At 48.5% G+C, this 22,172-nt stretch overlaps 1 protein-coding gene across 8 annotated transcripts in view; it reads left to right on the forward strand.

The window, feature by feature from the left end:
* Positions 1 to 22,172, forward strand: part of RNF152 (ring finger protein 152) — a 78,006-nt gene that overhangs the window by 33,449 nt on the left and 22,385 nt on the right. Inside the window, exon 3 of one of the 8 annotated variants that reach the window (XR_016213914.1) lies at positions 21,182 to 21,458. The exons of the other annotated variants lie outside the window; for them this stretch is intronic. The gene's annotated coding sequence lies outside the window, so the exon portion shown is untranslated. Of the gene's footprint in view, positions 1 to 21,181; positions 21,459 to 22,172 lie in introns of those variants that run through there. 8 annotated transcript variants of the gene reach the window in all.

Raw genomic sequence — 22,172 nt, forward strand, 5'->3', positions numbered from 1 at the left:
ACTGACATTCACCTGTTTATCAAACAGGATATTTAAAGGATACAGAGAGGCATCCAGGTGAAGTATTTAGGGCAGGGGCTGGAAGAATTCCTAGCACAGGAGCTTCTGCCCCTGCGGAGTTGGGGTGCTCCCGGCTCCCAGCATGAGGGTGAGTTCTTGTTGACTTTCCTTCTACCTAGAAGGTCTCAGAACCCTGTCCTTTGTGTTTTTTTTTATGGAGACTTCATTCCACAGGCACCACTGAAGCAGAGACAACAGAATTGGGATGGATTTGACCAGAAGGGGATAATGACAGACAGCCTGGGGCAGGGAAACCCAGCAAGGCCCATCTGCCCAGATTCTGTCCCTGTCCTCCAGGGCCTGGGAGGCCCAGGCCTCTATCAGAGGAGGTACTATGACCTGCCCTTGGGAAGGGAAATTAGCAGTTGAAAGGAGGGCAGACTTTGCCTCCTGTGGCCCATAGCACCCTGTATGTTGTTCTAACCTCTTAGATAGTGAACCAGGAACTGCAGACAAACCCTCTGGTTTGCAGGCGGGGTGGATGACAAGATAGAGGTGGTGATGCCCACCTCGATTGGTGGTAGGCTGAATAATGACTCCTCAAAGATGTCTTTGTCCTGATTCCTGGAATCTGTGAACATGTCACCTTCCGTGGCAAAGAGGACTTTGCAGGCATGATTGGGTTAGAGATCTTGGAGTGTTGAGTTGATCTTGGATTATCTGACTGGGCCCAGTGCTTTCGCAAGGGTGGCAGGAGATCAGTGTTCATAGTGGGAGAAGTGATATTCCAGTGAAGTAAGAGGGGAAGTGGTGTGAGGAAGGGGCCCTGAGCCAAGGAATGCCAGCAGCCATCGAAAGCCACAACAGGTTCCAGAAGGGACTAGCCCTGCCAGCACGCTGACACCCGCCCAGGGAGCCTCATCTCCGGCATCTGCCCTCAGACCTGTAAGATGTAAATTGTTTGAGGCGTGGACTTCGTGGTCATTTGTCCTTGCCTACCCTCAGTTCTTATAATGCTTAAATGTGCCGCTATGATTGTGACTCTCAAAGAGCCACGTAGGACTCTTTAAATGGATTTTTTTTTAACATATTCATCTAGATTGAGGCAGGAGAGCAATCATAAAAGGCTTTTCAATTATGCAGTGAGCAGATTGCCTTTGAACTGTGAAATTCTTCATGGTCATTAGCACCTGCGTGGCACTCTTTGGGCAAGCAGGCAGGTGTGTGCCTTACTTTCTGTACTTGTGGGTCTAACCTTGGATGCCCACTAGAGCCACCTGGGGAATGTTGAAAAGTCCCCAAGTCCAGATTGCGCCCTGGCAGGTTAAGCCAGAGGAGGTGGAAGCAGAGCTTGAGATTTCTTACGGTGGCAGTGGGTGGAAACTGAGGCTGAGACCCCTGCCGAGGGTTTGCTGAGTGTGATTATCAGTTTGCCTTGAAGGCTGATGATCTAGATCTTCTTTTGAGTTTGGAGAAAACTCTTGGTTGGCTCTGTCTTGTCTCATTCAGTGACACACACAGGTCAGCTTCTGAGTCAGGGTGCAATTCTAGCAAGAAGTACAAAAGTGGCAGTCACCCAGCACTCCTGAGCGTGTTTAACAAACAGACTGGCGTGCCCGGATGGCAAACAGCGTCTCCTTCAGTGAACTCTCTCCTCCTTTTAGTGCGCAGAGGTTTTTAAAGATCCATAGTTGGGAGGGGGGAGAAAAGGAAAATATGAAGGCTTTCTCCTCAAATACGTGGATTCCTGGAGCATTGGGAAAGACCTCTTGTATTCATGGCCTGTGTGTCCTTATGTGTCACTTTGGAAGAGAACATGGTCATTTCGCAGCGTATTCCTTGGGAACCACAGTTTCCTGAAGCCGTGATCTTTGGGACTCGTCACTGCTGTCGCCTCGTGTCCCTGGTGTCTTGATCAGTGACGTGATGTGCCGCCTGTCACTGAGTGTGCCCTGGCCTGACGTTATCTGCCTTCTGCATGTCACAGGGAGACTCTTAGAGATACAGTTGTCCTTATAAATCACAAGGTGCTGCGCTGCTGCTGCTGTTGTATTTTCAGTGGGACTTCTGGGTCGAGGTTCGGAGAGATGACAGGCATCTGCCCATCGGATGAGCTTATTACACATCCATGTGGAAGAACAGGCCGGAGTCTTATTTTCTAGGATTCTATGGTCGTGAACAAGTAGAGGCACTGGTTGTGGCCATGTGGCTTCTTCCTGATCATTTAACCAATTGGGTTTGATTTTCTCTTCTACAAATGGAAACATCACTGCTTGCCTTTTAAGGTTGTATTAGGTGAACTTGGGCGTGCAGCCAGTCTGGATTCTGTCGACTCTGTTTCTGTCTTGACTCTGAAACTTACTGTCTGGGGGGACACTCAGGAAGTTTTCTCATCTGTAAAATGGTCAAATAAGATACCCCCAGGGGGCGAATGTGAGCAGCTGGTAAGGCACCTGGAACACGGGGCATACTCCCTGGGTGTCTTGCCATGGCCCTGCGTTGCTACTTCCTTACCCTTGAAACTGGGGGCGCCTGAGGTCTTGGTGAGTGTTTTTCTCCCTTTCCTTCTTCCCTCTTTCAGTAAATATTTATTGGAAAAGCTGTCAATGAAATGTTTATGCGGAGTAGATACTCTTGTCAAGGACCTCGATGGTTTAAAGTTGAATTTAAAACCCTAATACAAAATGGTGATGCAAGAGAGAGACTGGATGATTGATGTTTTTTGTTTGTGACAGGTCAGAAATAGAAGACCTCAGGTGGTTCATTTGCAGCAACCAGAGACAGAACTGAAGCAATTTCTTCTCATTGTGCCTATCAGCAATGTCTTGGGACCCAGGCAGAGAAAGGTCATTTGCAGTCACTTATGCACCAAGGAGTTTCCTGGACGTGGCCATGGTTCTCTGGTTTGATTGCTAGCACAATCAATCATGCATCAAAGTAAACATGTGACTGGGTGTTTCCCCTTTCTATGGGGGTGCTTAGTCCTGTCCGGACGGCCACTTCCTGAGTGTCTGGAGGCCTCCGAGCCCAGGGTGAGCTAGCTCTTCACAGGTCAGGTGCTGGCGAGAGCCCGAAAAAGCCTGCATCAGATTCCCTAGCTCAGAGGAGCACTTTAGGTAAAGCCATATATAAAATTGCTTGCAGGTGTCAGCTCTGTGGTGCAGTGGGTTAAATCCCCGATCTGCAGTGCGGGCATCCCATATGGGCACCGGTTCGAGTTCCAGCTGCTCCATTTCTGATCCAGCTCTCTGCTATGGCCTAGGAAAGCAGTACAAGATGGCCCAAGTCCTTGGGCCCCCGCACCCCTGTGGAAGACCTGGAAAAAGTTCCTGGCTCCTGGCTTTGGATAGGCACAGTTCTGGCCATTGTGGCCATCCGGGGAGTGAACCAGCGGATGGAAGACCTGTTACCGGAGAAATTGGAGGGTTCTTGTCTTCGCGCAAGAAAGAATTCAGGCGTGAGACAGAGAGTAGTGGGAGGTAAAATAGCAAGGTTTATTAGGGTAGGGACATCCGCAAGAATGGATGGGCACCTCTCCAGACAGGACCTGAGAGAGAGTGCAGAGATTACACCTGGCCAGACCAGGTGGGCGACTCAGCAGAGAGGCAGAGGGCTGAGCGTGCAGTCCGGTTGAGGGGTTTTTAAGGAGATGGGTCTCTGTCTTCACACATCTCCTCCTGAAACAAAGGATTTTATGGCTGTAAATACTAAGAAGCTCCTATCTGAGTTTTTCCTTGAAGGTATCAGACAGGAGGAAACCTAGCTGGTGCTATCCTGGGTTCAGAGGAAGGGTGAGCAGGACCCCCTAGAGAATGGTGATCTGAAGCAGGGTGTTTGAAATGCAGATACTGGGCTGCATCTGGGAGATGGTGGAAGATTTGTCAGGCAGAAGGAGCAGGGACCTCTGCCTGGCAGGTTATCAGGTAGAAGGGGGCAGGGCAGGATGCGAACACTGGGCTGCCCCTGAAGCATTATCGGGATAACTTTGAGATGTAGATGCATATGCTGGACATAGAAGTCTTCTCCGGAGGCCTTTGTCACACACACATAAGCTCATACCTAACTTCCTGCCTAACAGACCTTTCTCTCTCTCTCTCTCCCTCTGCCTCTCTGTAACTCTGTCTTTCAAATAAATAAATAAATCTTAAAAAAATTGCATGCAGTATCTTCCCACCTCCCTGTTTTCAAGGCAGCATTCACACATTCACAAACAGGTCTACTTTGCTGTTCTTTTTCATAGAAAAGGGTCCAAACTGAAATAGTTGTCCAAGATTCCCTTAGTACAAATTTCTTGTGCTCTGACCAAGTACACGTACTTGAGTCTGCCTTTTTTTTTTTTTTAAGCAATTAGAGCTATTATCCAGAGTTGATAGTGATCATGGTAGTCATTTGTGTTATTTTTAACTCAACTTTTTGAAAAGAATTATTTGTAGGATAGAGAATAATTCTAGAGAGCACTCAAAGAAATTTTGTTCCTTCACCAATTCGACTTGAAAGCACATTTGAAAAATGATGGTGGTAATGGTGGCACTCTGCCATTCTGTGCATTTTGTCACCCAGCCACTGCATGTGGTCAGGTACAACAGGGGTAGAATTCTGGTCCAGATTCACAGGGTTTGTCAGCGGAAGGTCCACCTCTCGATTCCAGATGGGTCTGACGCATGCGTGCTTTCAGTTCTACTGTGATGTTAACTTGGACAAAATCCACAGTTAGGAGAGAAGTCTCTAACCGAGACGGGAAGAACATCGCAGCTGACTCTCCCGGTATGTCCTGAGGAACATCTTATTTAGGGATTGCAGAGATGAGGGCACTGAGTGCTGAGAAGGCGAGACTTGCCTCCGGTGACAAAGTGCCTGATGGAACGGAGGCCAGGAGCCAGGTGCCCCTCAAACTCATTGGACAAGGATTTAACCCACACAGTTGCATCCTTTCAAATTCCTCAGTGGAGGAGCAATCACTGCTGTTTGGGAGTAATCTGACACCATCCGTTTGGGAATTTTCCATTAAGATTAAATTCTGAAACTTCTTTCTACTGATTCCGGAAACTTGCACAGGTTTGGTGTTAGCCTGGTGGTCACTTGGGCAGGATACTCCAGCTTGGCGATGAATGGCTCCTTTGTGTGGCTGTTGGAATAGGTGCAGATGGCACCTAGAACTTTGATGCAGGTGTTTACCACAATCGCTCGGTGATGAGTCACTTAGGACACATTTGACATGGCTTTAGAAGAGTCACGTTCTCCAACCTGTAATTGTGGGTCCGAGGAAGTTCCATCAGGGTCAGTCTCAAGGTAGCAAAAAAAAAAAAAAATGGAGATTTTCTAGAAAAAAGAAACTGGCCATGCCATGTGGCAACTGGGGCTTGGTTTTTTTTTTTTTTTTTTTTTTTTTGGACAGGCAGAGTGGACAGTGAGATAGAGATACAGAAAGGTCTTCCTTTGCAGTTGGTTCACCCTCCAATGGCTGGCACACCACGCTGATCTGATGGCAGGAGCCAGGTACTTATCCTGGTCTCCCATGGGGTGCAGGGCCAAAGCACTTGGGCCATCCTCCAGTGCACTCCCTGGCCACAGCAGAGAGCTGGCCTGGAAGAGGGGTAACCGGGACAGAATCCGGCGCCCTGACCGGGACTAGAACCCGGTGTGCCGGCGCCGCAAGGTGGAGGATTAGCCTAGTGAGCCGCGGCGCCAGCCAGGGGGGGCTTGGTTCTTAAGTGCTGGGTACTAGAAACCATTTGCCTTGGCCAAGGGACTTGGTGCTGTGAGCTGTAACCCTCCAGAGCTGAGCTCCTTGAAGTCCGTCTGTCTCCCCTCGATGGAGTGAGGCAGCCCTAGCTCAAGTTTACGTGCACCCGGCTCCTTCATCCCAGGGAATCGACGGTTAACAGGGAGGAGAAGGAAAGGGAGAGAGCTCGTGCTGCTCCCTTCTGTGCTCTTCCCCGGGCTGGCCCAGGCCCTCCAGGTGCCTGTTGGGCCAAGAGAGCTGTGGCTGGTGTTCTCCGCCCTGCAGATCGTGCTCCAGGCTCCCCAGGTCTCCCCTGCCCTCTGGCTGCAGGTTGGGCTTGGCCACTGGCGGGAGGATGACAGACAAGGGGAGAGAGGTCAGAGGACTCCTTCCTCCCCATCCCAGTGAACCTCATTTGCCATCTAGACATTCGCTCCTGCCAGGCAGGCCCTTCAGTGACAGGTCCTGGCTTGCCGCTGTTGGTGATCCCCGGGTGCCTTGATGGAAGCACCCTCTGGGCTGCACAGGGGGACAGGAGTTCCTTCCATGGCCTCTCTCCCAGTGCTCCCTAGGAATGTGACTCCCAGCCCAGGCCATGTAACAGAGACTGTCCATGCACATGCCAAGTGTGTGGGTGTTGTTTGCTCTTCTGTTAGTGACTTGCGATTGTGTCTTCCACTTGCAGGTGGAAGTAGCAGAGTGAGATCAGTGTTTTTCCTTTGACCCTTTCTGACGTAGGAGCTTAGGGCTTCTCTCAGTATATGGAATTGTTCAACTGTACGATAATTATTAATGGCTAGAAAAATTGTAGAAGCACTGACTGACATCACCTGCAAAAATACCAAGAACCTTAGGAAACTTGAACTGATGTGGGACAGAGAGAGGACGGAGTTAGGAAGAGGCCACACGTCCTGGCACCTCACAGGGGTGTTTAGTTAGCTGATGGAAGAGAAGCCCAGAGGTAGTTTTTAAGTCAAGCGTCTACAATGGATCAGGCATAATTTTAGGTGCTGGGGACACAGCGCTAAGTGAAGTGCGGGTGGGGCTGATGTCCAGGGAAGACACCAAGCAAAATGAAATAGATGACAGAAGACGTCAGAAAATGCCCGTATCTGGAGAGCAGTCAGCAAGGAGAAGGGGCAGGGCATGTTGGGAGACCTCGTTGCTTGTCAGAAGGCAGCCAGGGAGGGACTTCTTCCAAAATTGACATCGGAGCGCCGACCGGAAGGTGGTGAAGAGGAAGGCGTGTCAGTATCTGAGAGCAGAGAGCCCAGGCAGCGGGGAGAGCCAGGGTGAAGGTCAGGCCTTGGGAACATGCCAGGGAGGCCTAGGGGTGGGACCCAGCAGGTGGGGCCAGGATGGGTGGTGGTTACAGGCCCAGAGACAGGGGTTGCAGGCTCTGACCAGTTGTGGAGGCTGGAGGGGGACAACAGAGGGTGACCGGAAGCCCGCGCAGGGATCCCAGGAAGCCTAGTGAGTGGGACGGTGGCTCTGAGAGAGGAGTGGCTGGGGCGCAGACATGTTTAAGTGGGGCTGGGGAATAGGGAGGAGGAGGAGCCGTGGGCAAGATCCTGAGCCTCTGGAAGGGTGGCCTGGCCATGAACTGAGGGGCAGGACTGTGCAGAGGGCAGGTTGGGGGTGGAGAGGGGAAATGAGAATTCCTCCATTTCAGACATTGTGACTTGGAGGTCTCTGAGAAACCTGAGTGGTATCTCAAAGGTGTGGCTTTTGTCTGTAGCTGAATGGTAGTTTTTTTTTTTTTTTTTTAAGATTTTATTTATTTACTCATTTGAGAGGTAGAGTTACAGAGAGAGGGAGAGGCAAGAGAAAGGTCTTCCATCCTCTGGTTCATGCCCCCAATGCCTGCGACAGCCAGAGCCAAGCCAAACCGAAGCCCGGAGCAAGTAGCTTCCTCCAGGTCTCCCATGCAGGTGCAGGGGCCCAAGCACTTGGGCCATCCTCCACTGCTTTCCCAGGCCATTAGCAGGGATCTGGATTGGAAGTGGAGCAGCCAGGACACGAACTGGCGCCCATATGGGATGCTAGCACTGCAGGCGGAGGCTTTACCACAGCGCCGGCCCCTGAGTGGTAGTTTTTTGAGTTCCAAACTCCATCACCCTTGGTGCTTTGCATTCTCCGAGGTGTGTTAAGGAAAGTCAATGTTTACATCATGCTTGTGGCAGTGGATTTGCAAGCAAGCTTCGGGGCGGAATAGGCAATGCCTGTGTTTTCTTTTTGATTCAGGAGTGCCTCTGCGTGGTTCATAGATTCAAGAACACTCGTGGGGATGTTCTCTGAGCCGAGAGACTTTGGCCACGGTTTTACCAGCTCTGAGTGTAACTACACCAAAACGTTTGGGAGCAGAGCAGTGCTGTGGCATAAGCAGAGCCCATGCAAATGGAAAATAGCTCACTTGGCAAAGCCCTGATCCACTGGTGTTTTAAAGCTTTTCTGCCCTTTTACGATATGATTTGGCTTTACAGTATTACTCTGGATCCTCTTTCTTGTGCTTTTCTCTGCACTTCTTTCCTTTGGTTTGTTTCTGAATATTCTGTTTTCTCCTTGGCACTGTTGCAGTTGCTGGGGGAAGAACACTAGTGATTGCTGAGCAGGTGTTCCCTGTGCTGCTAACTGGATGCACTTGCTAGTTGCCCCAACGTAATCCTCGAAACAGTGTTTGAAGATAGGTGTGACTGTGACTCTAGGTCACAGGTGAGGAAATTAATGTTCCGTAAGTGTGAGGGAGTCATGTAAGGGTGCATGTAATTGTAATGTGTCATTGGTGACGGGTTGGACTCAAATCCAGTGAATTGCTGAGTGCCTAGGGCCTCAGTACTGCTCAAGCAAAGCTCTTCCGGCAGTTCAGGGCTTCTACGTGGCCGTGCGCTGTACTCCCTGGCTTTCTTACCACTGAAGGAGGGGAGAGCAGTATTAACGTGCCTGTGCCTGGTGCTTCTTGATCATAAAGTTTCTGCGAGTTTTCTGGGGTGGATGGAAACACCATTGCATGTAGGTATTTGCTCAGTGTTGGGTAGGCAGCCGCAATGCTGATGGGGCTGACACTTCAGCAAATGTACCTTTAAGGCTTTACATGGGAGAAGGGTGTGAGGAAAACAGGAGCAGGTGCTTGGGGAGCACCTGTCCCGCTACTCGGCCTCTGAGCCAAAAGATTGTCCAGGTGGACAGTAGCCCAAGGTAGCCACGAGATTGAATTAGCTGCACGAGTGGATAGAGGGAAGTGAGAAGGGGACGTACTGTTTGGCAATAAGTGACTGTTGGATCTTTGGCTTTTTATTTCATGCTTCAGTAGCGCCTCCCAAGGATAGGCTTTTGGGGATTTAAAAAAAAAATGGCAAGAACAAGTGAGAGCGTGGTTGGATTGAGAATTATACAGTGTGTTTCTCGTAGTCCTTGTGGGCTTCCATTACATAGCACCATAGCCTAGAGGCCTTGAAACAACAGAAGGTTATGGCTCACGGTTGTGCAGGCTGCAGAATCCAAGATCAAGCAAGGCAAACCTCTAGTGAGGTCCTGTGTCCTGCTTGATACGTGGTTTCTAGCTGTGTCCTCACGTGCTAGAAGGGGAGAAATTCCATCGGCTCTATTTTATAGGGGCACCGATCCCATCCCTTGGAGCCCCATCTCCTGATACCTTGGTGATTAGGTTTTACCTTATGCATTTTAGGGGGCCGAGTATTGAGGCCACAGCAGTGTGCACTGGGTCAGATTTTGAATGGGCTCATGGTCAGGTTTATCAGATGAAAGTGATTCCAGAGAGGAAGGACGTAGGTGGGAGCACCAGCTTTTGGGCATCCTCTCCTGTGAGCAGTCAGTCCCTTGAAGAGTGGGACCATGAGTACCTTAGGGGGTAGTCATCTGCAGCCTTGTTTTGGTGGAAGACTGACATCACATAATGTCAGCTGTGTCTTGAGGTACAAATATAGCTACCTATTTAAAATGAAATGGTAAGGGCAGGCGCTGTAACATAATAGGCTAAGCATCTGCCTATGGTATTGGAATCCCATATGGGCACCTGTTTGAGTCCTGGCTGCTTCTCTTCCAATCCAGCTCTCTGCTATGGCCTGGGAATGCAGTGGAAGATGGCCCAAGGCCTTGAGCCCCTGCACCCACATGGGAGACTTGGAAGAAGCTCCTGGCTTCTGGCTTTGGATGGGCCTAGCTCTGACCATTGTGGCCATTTGGGGAGTGAACCAGCAGGTGGATGACCTTTCTCTCTATCTCTCCCTCTTCATCTGTAACTCTGCCTTTCAAATACACAAATAAATCTTTAAAAAAAAAAGAAATGGTAGAAAAACTTCTGAAGCCTGCGTTCAGGGTAGCAGCCTTTTTGCTGTACCCTTCAAGTGTCAGCACCTATCTGGAAGAGTCTGGTGTTTTCCGGCACGGAAGCTCCCACGTGGCCAGGTTAGGGTTAGAAGCGACTGGAGGGTGTGCCTTTGGTACCCAACTGGCAGGGCTAGTGCCTGGGTGCAGTGAGAGGCGGGCCCTCTGAGCAGACTTCTCGGGCTAAGGAGGTTTTGTCTGAGGTCCTCAGCATTGCCCTTCTTACACAGCGCAGCCCACACATCACCTCTGCAAGTGAGTACGGAACTTCTCTTAACCCCAATCTCCCAGCTGGGACAAAAACCCCCACAGACCTCATTGTGTCGCCAGCGTTTTCGTGCCCTCCATAAATTGTCCGTCACTAGGCTGAATATGTGAATAAATGCTTTTTTGGCAGGGCCATCGTGAATATCTAAAGGTCATCAGAGCTTTACAAATGAGGTTAAGATGTGTTTTGCACGTTCCCGTGAGAAATCAAATTTCATGGCCTCCCGTGGCCCTCGTTGGAGACGCAGGTCTTCAAGCAAGTGTGTGACCTGCAGGCCCACCGATCATTGCTTTTCTAAATTCTCTTCCTGGGTAGACACAAGATGAATAATTTGTGGGCCTCTTTGTGCCTGTGACTTCAAAAAGGAAGCTCACCTTTTAGCTCCAAAGAGCTACTGTGATTAATACTACAGCCCCAAATCTATTTCTCGCACAAAAGGCAACAATAACAAGCACGCAGAAACACGGGCCACTGCGGCTCACTCCTCCGGATCAAAGTAATGAATGGTTTCCTTTTGCCTTGTGAAGAATGGTGGGAGAGAATTGTTTTTTGTGAGTCTCTAATATTCCATTACTCATGGTTCCTCTCAGGTTCGTTGTGTGAGATTTTTTTAGAAGATATTTGCACATAAATTTAACTTTGACTTGTGTATGAAATGATAAGCATCTGGGTGCTTTCCAGAGTTTTAGATTGTGTTCTTTAGCAACCTGGTTAGTGCAGGATTATCCCTGTGCCCCGTGCTGCTGCCTTTATTATTTTTTTTATTTGCTTATTTTTATTGTGGTAAAATACACATGGAATTTGGCATTTCAGCTGTCTTCAGTGTACAGCTCAGTGGTGTTAGCTACATTCATGATATTGTACAACCATCGCTGTCACCCACCTCCATACTCTTTGTAGCTTATAAATCTCCAATTCTGTCCCCATTAAATGACTCCTCGTTCTGCACTTTACCCAGCCCATGGCAACCACCTTTTCCCTTTCTGTTTGAATAATTTTGACTAAGCACCTTGTGTCAGTGAAATCCTCATGAATGGGTATTTGTCCTTTGGTGATAAACTTGTTCACTTAGCATAAGGCCCTCTGGATGTATCCATGTTTCAGCACTTGTCAGAACCTCCTGCCTTCTTCTTCTTCTTTTTTTTTTTTTTTTAATTAATTAATTTATTTGAAAGTCAGAGTTACACACACAGAGAGAGAGAGAGAGAGAGAGAGAGAGAGAGAGAGGTCTTCCATCCGCTGGTTCACTCCCCAGATGGCTGCAACAGCTGGAGCCACGCCAATCTGAAGCCAGGAGCCAGGAGCTTTTTCCAAGTCTCCCACATGGGTGCAAGGGCCCAAGGACTTGGGCCATCTTCTACTGCTTTCCCAGGCCATAGCAGAGAGCAGGATTGGAAGTGGAGCAGCCAGGACTCGAACCGGTGCCCATATGGGATGCTGGCACTGCAGGCGGTGGCTTTACCTACTATGCCACAGTGCTGGCCCCCTCCTGCCTTCTTAAGGCTAAACATTCTTGCCACGTATGGAGGGACCACGTTTTGCTTAACCAGGAATCTAGAAGTGGAATTACCGGATCACATGGCACTTCTCTTTAGATTTCTGAGGAGCCATTTTTCCACATAGCCAACCATCCTGAAAAATATAAACATCTACTTTGGTGAGGCTTGAGTTAAGAGTGCAGTGAAAATGACTAGAAACGCCGCAACGACTTTGGCCACTACTAGAGAGCGCTGGCTTTTCTGCAGGGTGTGCAGCAGTTGGTGCTCCTGGCACCTGTCCTCGTGGGACGCTCCACCACCCTTCTCACAGAGCAGGTCGGCGGGCACCTGGCCAGCCCTGGATGTTGGGCTGCAGGACACTTGGGAGGAGACCTTCCAAGCCACTTCCACTCTCTGTGGTTGAAGGGGGGTTGCCAGCGCCCGCCGTGTAACAGGGGACACTCAGTGAATCTCTCAGGCTAGTCAAGCGTTCAGCCTTCTGCCGCGAAGGAGGAGAGAGGCCAGGGAAGAGCCTCGTGTGGGCCCTAAGGGTTAGGAAAACAAGTCTGCAGGGCAACAGAGTCCTTGTGACTCCCGGCTTGAGTGTGACAGCTGCCAGGCTTGTTGGAACAGCGACAGCAGCCTGCAGACGTGAAAGGAGCCCCTGGGAACCCGAAAAATGTGTTCTGCTTTTTGGTGTGTGGTCAGCTGTCAATCAACAGAACTGTGCTGTGACTTAGAAACCACAGCCACAAAGGGTCTTTCAGGAAACGTTCATAATGTGGAATTATTCTGACCCTCATTGTGTCGGCTGCAAAATGGAACAATGGCCTCTTCGGAACAAATTGCTCACCGAGGGAAAATGCAAACAGAATTGTTGGTTATGAAAATAACAAAGTGAACAGGATAAACTTATCGTAAAAATAAACTGAGTTTGGATTTGTGATTTGCTGTTATAGTCCTTATGCCAGCGTTAGAGTGATACCTGTTAGTAAAACCCTGGGGTCAAATCTGGCCCAACTCCTGTCTTTGCAAATAAAGTTTTATTAGAATGCAGGCATATCCACTCATGATGGCTACTGCCTGCTGTAATGGCATGGTTGAGTAGTTATAACAGATGCTATAGGGCCTACAAACTCCAAAAGAGCATCCACTGCCCCTAAATGAAAAAGCGTGTTGACCCACGTTCTAGAACCTTCCCACTCAAAGTAGTCATGATGATTCCTGGTACATTAATGATAGAGAAGCTCTAGTCTGGGACCAGTTCTTTGTTTTCATTTTGTATTTGAAAGGCAGAGACACAGACAAAGAGAGATCCTTGCTTTGCTAGTTCACTTCTCAAATGCCCACAATGGCCAAGTCTGGGCCAGGCTGAAGCCAGGAGCCAGGAACTCCATCGAGGTCGCTCATGTGGGTGGTAGGGACCCAGGCAGTTGGGACACCATCCACTGCCTCCCACTTGCCACTTGCATTATTAGCAGGAAGCTGGGTTGGAAGTGTAGTGTAGCTAGGTCTTGAACCAGGCGCTCTGACATGGGATGTGGGACTCCCAAGTGGTTATGTAGCCACTACATCAGACTCCTGCTCCATGGGCCAGTTCTCTACCTGAGACTTCCTGGAGAGGTTGAGTGATTGGATTCCAGAAAGTTATGTGCATAATTTTCATTATGTACAAATATATATATTTTTGCATCTTTACCCCCTTAGAACGTACCCCTCATTGCCTTCTGAGCCTGGCTTCTAACCCAAAGAGTTAAGAATCACCAGGTTTGGAAAGGGAGACGCTCCTGTTTGAAAGGACGGTCACAAAGATCTCACTAGGGTGCCCCCAAAATAGTCAGACTCAGCTATGCTCGTTTATTTATTATTCTTAAACAAAGAATATAGATTTGCAGCCCAGCTCAGTGGTGGGACGTGTCATTTTGTAACTATTATTAATGGAGAAGGGACTGTTTCATGAATATTGGTTCCATGAGCCATAATAGCTGGTGTCATATCACATTGTGGGTCTGGAGGTAATTTATTATATGCCTCTCTCATCTTGGAAAAATGAAAACTCTAATGTCCAAAATTTGAGGCCCTTGTAGTGACTTTTTATGGGTACCCACTAGAAATCACTGCTAGTTAGCCTGACAATGTTATTAAACATCCATTATGCTAGGAACCCTGTAGGAATTTCTGAAAAGCAGGAGATAGAGGGGGCTGGCACTGTGGCATAGCGGGTAAAGCCGCTGCCTGCAGTGCCGGCATCCTGTACAGGCGCCAGCTCGAGACCCAGCTGCTCCACTTCCAATCCAGCTCTCTGCTGTGGCCTGGGAAAGCAGTCCAAGATGGCCCAAGTCCTTGGGCCCCTGCACCCATGTGGGAGACCTGGAAGAAGCTCCTGACTCCTGGCTTTGGATTGGCACAGCTCTGGCTGTTGCAGCCATTTAGGGAACGAACCAGCGGATGGACGACCTCTCTCACTCTCTCTGTCTCTCCTTCTATCTGTGTGTAACTCTGAGTTTCAAATAAATAAATAAATCTTAAAAAAAAAAAAAAAAGCAGGAGATGGAATTTACAATTGGCTGAGCCTAACTTTGGATGCCTTTCCCAGGAGTGGCCAGATGTAACCCGTGGGTCTCACCCCATTCTAGGCTCCTGCAGCAGGCACTGAAGAGTTGTGTGTGGTGGTGTTGCCAGCATGACACAAGCTTCCAGAAATGCAAGGCGGGCAGAATGGTAGGGAGGGGATAACGGTGGTGCTGCGAGAAACCAGCTTCAAAAGCAGAGAGGGGGAGGAAGCTCAGAGATCCTGGACTAGCTGATGAGCGTGGACCCGGGAATCAAAACATTACCTCCCCCAAACCCTAAAAGCTGCATATCAGTTCGCTACACCGTCTTAAGTCTCCATTAGAGAGTAACGAAGGGGAAGTGGACTATTACCACTAAAGTTGTAGTCCTTTGGGGCTGTTTTTCAATGAAAATTTCTCCTCGTGGAACAAAGAAACCCCTAGGAAGCTGGGCCTGCATCGTCCTGAGTCCTGGGAGCTGGGCTGTAGTCATGCACTGGGCGGACAGCGCTGGGTCGCAGACTCCCGAGAGTCGGACTCTGGACATCCACCCGTGAAGCCAGGAGTTAGACGCCTACACATGGAGTAGTGCAGCATGGGTGATGACAGTGGGAGCTTCCAGACTAGAGCAGGGGCACCATTCTCCACCCCCTGCTCTGGAGTCTCAGCCCTTGGGGTTGTGGCTTATGAAGAAGAGAAAGGCCCGGGTCCCAGGAGGGTCTCTTGGTGTTGCGGTTTGCCTGCTTTCCAGGAGCAAGGCTTGGGGCGTTGTCTTACTCTGGGCTGCTGTAGACTGTGTGTGGCTTATCAATGCTTGCATTTCTGAAGGCTAGGAAGTTCAGGATCAAGGTGCCGGCAGATTCAGTGTCTGCTGAGGGTCTGTGTTCTGATTCGTTGACCTCAGGAGCTAATCACTCAAAGCCCGCCTCCCGGGTCCCACCACCTTCACCTTGGGAGATGGGATGTGAACAGTAGCTGAGTGCAGACATTGCCAGAGGAGCTCGTGAGCTCCATATTTCCCAGCTGTGTCCACCAACACGCCTGGGTTGATGGTGACAATGAACACACCTATCCCCTGGGTCTTGGTTCCTAAATAACACTTGAGGATTTGTGTGGGTCTGTGGAAGTGTGCCAAGGCTGTGTTCCTGACTTGGCGATTGGATTGCCATTGTGTGGGAAATATTTTGAGCACACAGGGGTTTGGGGACCCCAGGTCTGCAGCTATCAGAGGGGTTGTTGGGGAGCGGTTACTGGTTCTGTGCAGCAAGCTGGGGTGAGCGCTGTGTTTTCTGGGGTAGGAGATGATGGCAGAGTTCCATTGGGGTTGCAGAAGTGCGAGGAAGGGGAGAGTGCACTGGTCGTTTCGAATGCCGTTGGCAGTGGGTTCCAGCAGGGACAGGAGGCTGGGAGAGCACGTGGGAAGTAGTCAGATTTGGATAAAGTAGCATCAAGCTTCCAAGGGGGAGTCGACGGAAGTCAAGGAGAGCAGGCTGCGTGAAGACGTTGGCAGGTCTGACCGTGGAGTTGAACTCAGGACTTTGTGAGCTTTGAGCAGCAGCGGTGCATGGATGTGTGTGTGCTGCCCTTGGCCGGACCCTCTGCTGCTCCTCCACTGCTTCCCAGCGCCATCGGGGGACACTCAGGGTCTATGTAAAGATGCTCTGGGGCCACGCTGGGGAGCCTGGGAGAGCAGCCAGGGCCGTCAGAAGGATTCAGATGGTTCATTCTGGAAGGGAAGGCTGCTTTCGGCTCACACTGAGGTCCATTGCGTTTCCTCTTGCTTCTCTGAGACTTATTTCTGCTCATGCCAACGAAAGTCTGGCTGGCTCCAAGCTCAGGCCCAGAACGGGGGGATTTCTGTGGTGTCCTCCCATCTTCCGTTACAGGGCTGAGCTGGAGCCTTTTGTGCCGGCTGCTGTGGTCCCTTGATCGTGCCAGAGCAAGGGGAAAGCTCAAAGAGCAGCCTGAGATTGCATTAGAGGATTGTTTGTGGTCCATGCTAATTGAATTCGCCGAAGATGAGGCTGTCTGCCGTGTGCTGAGATGCTGCTGTTTGGGAAGATAAAGACCATGTTTCCTGCTCTGGAGGAAGCCAAGGCTGGGGAGAGGGCTGCAGAGGAGCAGTAGTTATAACGCAGCGTGGGAATGGTGCTCACCAAGGTGCTCACCAAGGATCTGGGGAGGAGGCTGCCTGCGGCTTTGCAGAGTGACAGGAAGGATACTTGTGTTTGCTTAAAAAAAAAAAAAAAGGCACAGAGGTGGGAAACCAGGTCTTGGAGGGCAAGTAGAGCCTGGGGCAGGGCCGGGGGCCTGGGGTCCGGGTGCTGCCTGAGTTGGATCCTGAAGGATCCTGTGTGCCCCACGCAAGTTGTAATGAACGGATTCTGCAGAAAGGGGTGCCTGTGGGTGTCGTAGCCAGGATGCTCTGCCTGTGTGACACAGTTTAGTCAAGAAAAACACAGCCAGGGAGCTTCAGTGTGTGGGTCAGCACCCAGGATGTTTAAGGGGATTTTCTAGAAGGCTGAGAGGTTTGCTAGCCCTGCACGCAGGCTTTCCCCTGCCTAGCAGCCTGGAGATACAAAGAGTGACTGTGCCCCGCGGAATGGAGAGCTTAATGAAGTATTTGTCCTGTGGGGACATAGATGAGCCTGGAGTCAATTTGCTTTGTGACTTTGTCTCTGGGAAAACTTCATATTTACCGAAACATGGAGAGAATGTAGTCAGCAGTCTTCAGGCCCTTAGTGCCTTGAGCTCGGATCTTGTGAGGACAAACACGTTCTCCTACCTAATCACAGCGCCACTGTCACACCCACGAAATTCACCATGAATCCAGCAATATCGTTAATGCACAGTTCCTGTGAAACAAGTATCTCTCATTGCTGCAGCCTCCCCCCGCCCCCAGTCCTGTATGCCACTGTGCTTTGCACGTTAGATTTACTGTCCTGGTCTCCTTAGTCCCTTGTAGCTGTCTCCTTGCTCTTTGTTTTCCTTTCCATGACATTGGCCATTTTGAGACGCCAGTGGTGGTGCCACCTGTCTCCTTCCTCCAGGCGTAGGTGCAAGGTCCCTGGTGAGCAATGCTGTGTTCTTCCCCAGCAGGCAGCATGATGTCAGCCTCTTCCATCCCCGGATGTGCTGGATTCATTTGCTCTTTGGGCAAAGTGATATCTGCCAAGTCCCTCCTCTGTAAAGATGGCTTTGCTGTTTATCAGTTAGTAAGCAGACTGTGAGCCGATGCTCTGAGATGTGCAAATATCCTGTCTCTCCACAACTGCTCACCAGGGAGTTTAGCATCTGTTGATGATCTTTGCCTAAATAAGTCAGTGCACTGAACATCACAAAATGGTAGTTTAAAAAAAATTAATCAATCATGGGGCTGGTGTTGTGGCGCAGAGGGTTAAGCAGCTACTTGTAATGCTGGCATCCCATATTGGAGTAGTGGTTCGAGTCCCAGCTACTCCACTTCCTATCCAGCTCCCTGCTATATGCACCTGGGAAGGCAGCAGAAAATGGCTCAAGTGGTTGGGTTCTTGCCAGCCACCTGAGAGACCCGGATGGAGTTCTTGGCTTCTGTCTTCAGACTGGCTCAATCCTAGCCATTGCAGCGATTTGGGGAGTGAACCAGCAAGTGGAAGATCTCGTTCTCCCTCTGCATTTCAAATAAATAAATAAATAAATCTTCAAAAAATTAATCATTGTTCATATATAAACTAATATTAGTCAATTTAAAAAGAAAATTCCCCCTCCTTTTTCCCCTCCTCTTCCCCCCCCCCCATTTTTTCTTTCCCTTTAATTGTTAACATGGGGTCATGGATTCTTTTTTAGTTCTTCGTCTGATAAAACATCACCATCTGCCTTGCCTTAGCCAGCTTGGGTTGCCCTAGCAAAATGCCGTAGACTGGATGGCTTAAACAATGGCGTTTATTTCTCTAAGGGCGAGGTGCTTGGCATAGTTAGGTTCTGGTGCGGGCCTTCTTCCTGGTTGACAGATGGCAGCCTTCTTGCTGTGTCCTCATTTGATGGGAGAGAGAGGGCTAGAATATTTCCCTCTTCCTAGAAGGACACTCATCCTCTCATGGGAGTCCCACCACCCTCATTGTCTCATGTAAGTTTCGTTACTTCCACAAAGCACCTCCAGATACCATCCCGGAGGGGTTAAGAGTTCAACCTACGAACTTGGGGGACACATCAGTATATAGCACCATTTGATGCTTAAATGTTGTTAGTTTAACATCTCAGATACTTCCCCAGTAACTCTTTCCTTTAACTACTCATACTAGGAGGAAGTAAATCAAAAGCACATGGTTAGTGCATGAATCTTACTGTATTTATGATTTCTCAACCGCTTACAAATACTGGTGACTGTACGCCTTAGTTTCTCAAAATTAAGGTCAGACCAGATCACTGTCCTTAGGGCCTTTCTTTCACCATCCTGACTGTGGGTGTGTAGGTTCTTGCCCTGAAGGAGCCCGCTTCCCAGTGGAAGAGACACAGGTAAACAGTCTGTGCTCCTTATAGAAGGGGCTCCCGGGAGACCAGAAAGCAGCATCTAAGCCAGCTGGCGGGCGAGGGAAAGCTCCTTGAAGAAGGTGATGGGCACTGGGGCGGAATTTTCCCAGGCCTTTGAAGGGAAGGACAGCATTCCCTGTTGAGGGTGAAAGTTACGTACAAGAGAGGCAGATTGCTTTGAGAGAAGTGCCCGGTGCATAGTAGGTGCTGAATAAGTCATTGGATGCTTGAACAATGGATGATGATTTGCTGTTTTGTGGGGAAGAACAGTTTGCGTTAGCTTTTTGCCAATCACACACGTGAGTTGGTGTTCCCAGTGGGTCGGGTATTGGATCTTGTGGGTAAAACTGACTTGGTTGTTGTTGTTGCTGTTTACACGAATAGCAATCAGAATGTGAGAGTAGGTGTAATTGAGAGGTCACCTGGAGGCATCTCCTGCTCCATCCTAGATTTACGGGCAGAAAGAAAGATCTCCTCAAATTGTTGTCATAATGTTTTTGTCTGTTTATCTGATTATTATAATCCAGCTTCAGGGATAGATGGCATTTTTAAAATGCACAGTCTGTGGCCCTGAGAGCCCTTGACATGTTTCCCTTCAGCTACAGGAAAGCACACAGACCAGGCTAACACCCACATGCTCTGCCCACCCACCCCCATCCCCATCCCCGCCACACGTTGGCTTCTGCAGTCCTGGAATCACTTCCTGCAGAAATCACGCTTGTGTGTGTGGCTGAGGCGCTGTGGTCTTGTTGACAGTCCTTTGGCCAGAAACCCAGAAGGGGGACCACAATTAAAACGGTCGCTTGAGGGACAGAAGTTCAGCAGTGGGGTGCACCTTAGGTTGGAATTTCTTGCTCCCTCCTGGAGGTTAAATCTGACCTTGTTTTATTTTTAAGCTACTCACAAACTCAAGAGCATCAGAGAATTGTTTTGTGGAATACACAGCTGTCTCAATAAACCAATTTAATCTGATTCTTGTGACCTGCATCAGCTAATGGTTTGTGAGAAATCTATTTTCATGTAAATCCGTGTTTGTCAGAAAATGCATGAAGCAAGGAAATAACTCTGCATGTAGGAGTGGGTGAATTTCAGTAGAAGCACACTGCCATGGCTGAGCTGGCGGTGGCTTAATACGTGCCTTCCTCTTCCGTCGGTTTTGCAGAATATCTGGAACGAAGCAGATAGATTTACCATGCAGTTATAGGTACTCCTAAAATGAGAACAGACTGACAAAAGCTACCGCCATGTCTCCAGGTGGAGTGTGAAGATCATGGTGTGCAAGGTGTATTTTCACCAAATTGCTATTTGGTGACTGAACACACATTCTTAGGAGCTGGTGAGACTTAACACAGGTGGGCTGTGGACAGCTTTAAAAATCCTACCAATTTTGTTTACTGGCCTGAAAGACTTTATTTGATTCTCAACTGAACAAAATGCATGTTTGTTTAATCTGCTGTTTTTAAAATTTATTGGTGGAATTTGGGTAGTATCAAAAATACTAGCACACTGTTTTTAGGCACATGTTGTGACAGCTGAGAGAAAGGTAAGTTAGTGAGCATTTTGTCCTCAAAGGAAATGAAAGCTGGAACTCAATAAATTATTACAGATTATGCAGGATTAATTCAATGAGGTATCCATGTCTATTTGAGAAATGTTTTTGTCTTGCTGAATTGGGATAACAGTTTTCACCAAATAAGACTTAATTTCTTTAACTGAAATTACCAGTTTAAAACAAATAAATATTCTGTACTTTAAAAATAATGTTTTTAGTAACTTTGCTTAAATAGTTGGTGCATCTATGTGTACTTAAAACAAAAAGGAAATACCCACATATGTGAATAACAATATAGACTTTGCTACTTTTACATACCAAAAATGCTTTAGAGTACTATCAGGTGTTGTTCACTGCTGACTAAATCAGGTGTTTAAGTGACTTGCTAGTTGAATGAAATATATATTACTTGAATATTTTACTTCCACTAGCATTGAGTACGTTTGATGTTAAGAAGAAGAATTGCAATGACTGTAATAAAACCAGTTTCAGGCTTAGTAACTGTGAGTTTCAAGAAAATAAATGGGATTCTACATGGCATGTTATATGAATGTATGCATGGATCATGATGCACCATACCCACATAAGCATACTGTATTTGGAATACTATGGATGCTGTAAGCTTATGTAGTTTTTAAAAAGCTTTTGGAATTCCATTTTTTAAAAAAATTTTTTATTTATTTGAGAGGTAGAGTTATAGACAGTGAGAGGGAGAAACAGTGAGAAAGGTCTTCCATGCGTTGGTTCACTCCCTAGGTGACTGCAATGGCTGGAGCTGAGCTGATCCGAAGCCAGGAGCCAGGAGCTTCTAACAGGTCTCCCACACAAGTGCAGAGGCCCAAGCACTTGGGCCATCTTCTACTGCTTTCCCAGGCCATTGCAGAGAGCTAGATAAGAAGAGGAGCAGCCGGGACTAGAACCTGCATCCATCCATATGGGATGCCGGCACTGCAGGTGGAAGATTAACCTACTACGCCACAGCGCTGTCCCCCTTTGTTTTTTATTTGATGAGATATTAAGATTTACCATTTAATAGGACTTTTTAATAAAAATCATTTACATGTCAAGTTTTTAAATAAAATGAATTGTTACTTTTTATTTGACATAACAATTGTGCTGTTTTGCTTTGATGGTAGTTGGTGACAGTAGGGGTGAGCATTATGTCCTAAGTTGCTCTTTTTTTATTCTTCTTTTTTTTTTTCCTTGTAGCTTACATATCTCGTGTGTGGTTCTTGGATCTAAAAACCAGAATGGTCCATAACCTCACATTTCAGTTTCTGGTTCCTTGGAAAGCGGGATACTCTCACTATGCAGCCAGAGAGGCCGTGAGGGAGCGCCACTCGTGCCCTTTCATCGGGGTGTGTTTAGTCAGTGAGTGCCTCTGGGTGCCGTCCTCTGTGTCTGCAAACTTCCTTCCTCTGTCAGGATGCGTCTGTGGAAGAGCAGCCGGGATGAGTCAGAGCCCTAGTGTTTCTCCTCTGAAATCACAGCCCCGTATTTAGTGAGAAAGGGATGTAGAAGGCTACAGCCTTGGCCTGGAGGTAACCGTCAGCTGGCAATCCCAGGTATCAACGCCTCCGATCCTCCTCCAAGAATTTCACCATAGGTTTTCAGAAGTGGGAAGAATGTGGACACTGTTAAAATTTAATCTCTGTAAAGTTACACATGTGATTCATGGTCTCTTCTTCTGTTCATGAAATAGGGTTTTCTTCGTTGTCTCGTCATCTCTCCACAGGGGGAAAGGTAG

Source organism: Oryctolagus cuniculus, chromosome 10 (assembly GCF_051225735.1).
Source record: "Oryctolagus cuniculus isolate XC-2025 breed Fujian yellow rabbit chromosome 10, ASM5122573v1, whole genome shotgun sequence".
In the NCBI taxonomy this organism is placed as follows: domain Eukaryota; kingdom Metazoa; phylum Chordata; class Mammalia; order Lagomorpha; family Leporidae; genus Oryctolagus; species Oryctolagus cuniculus.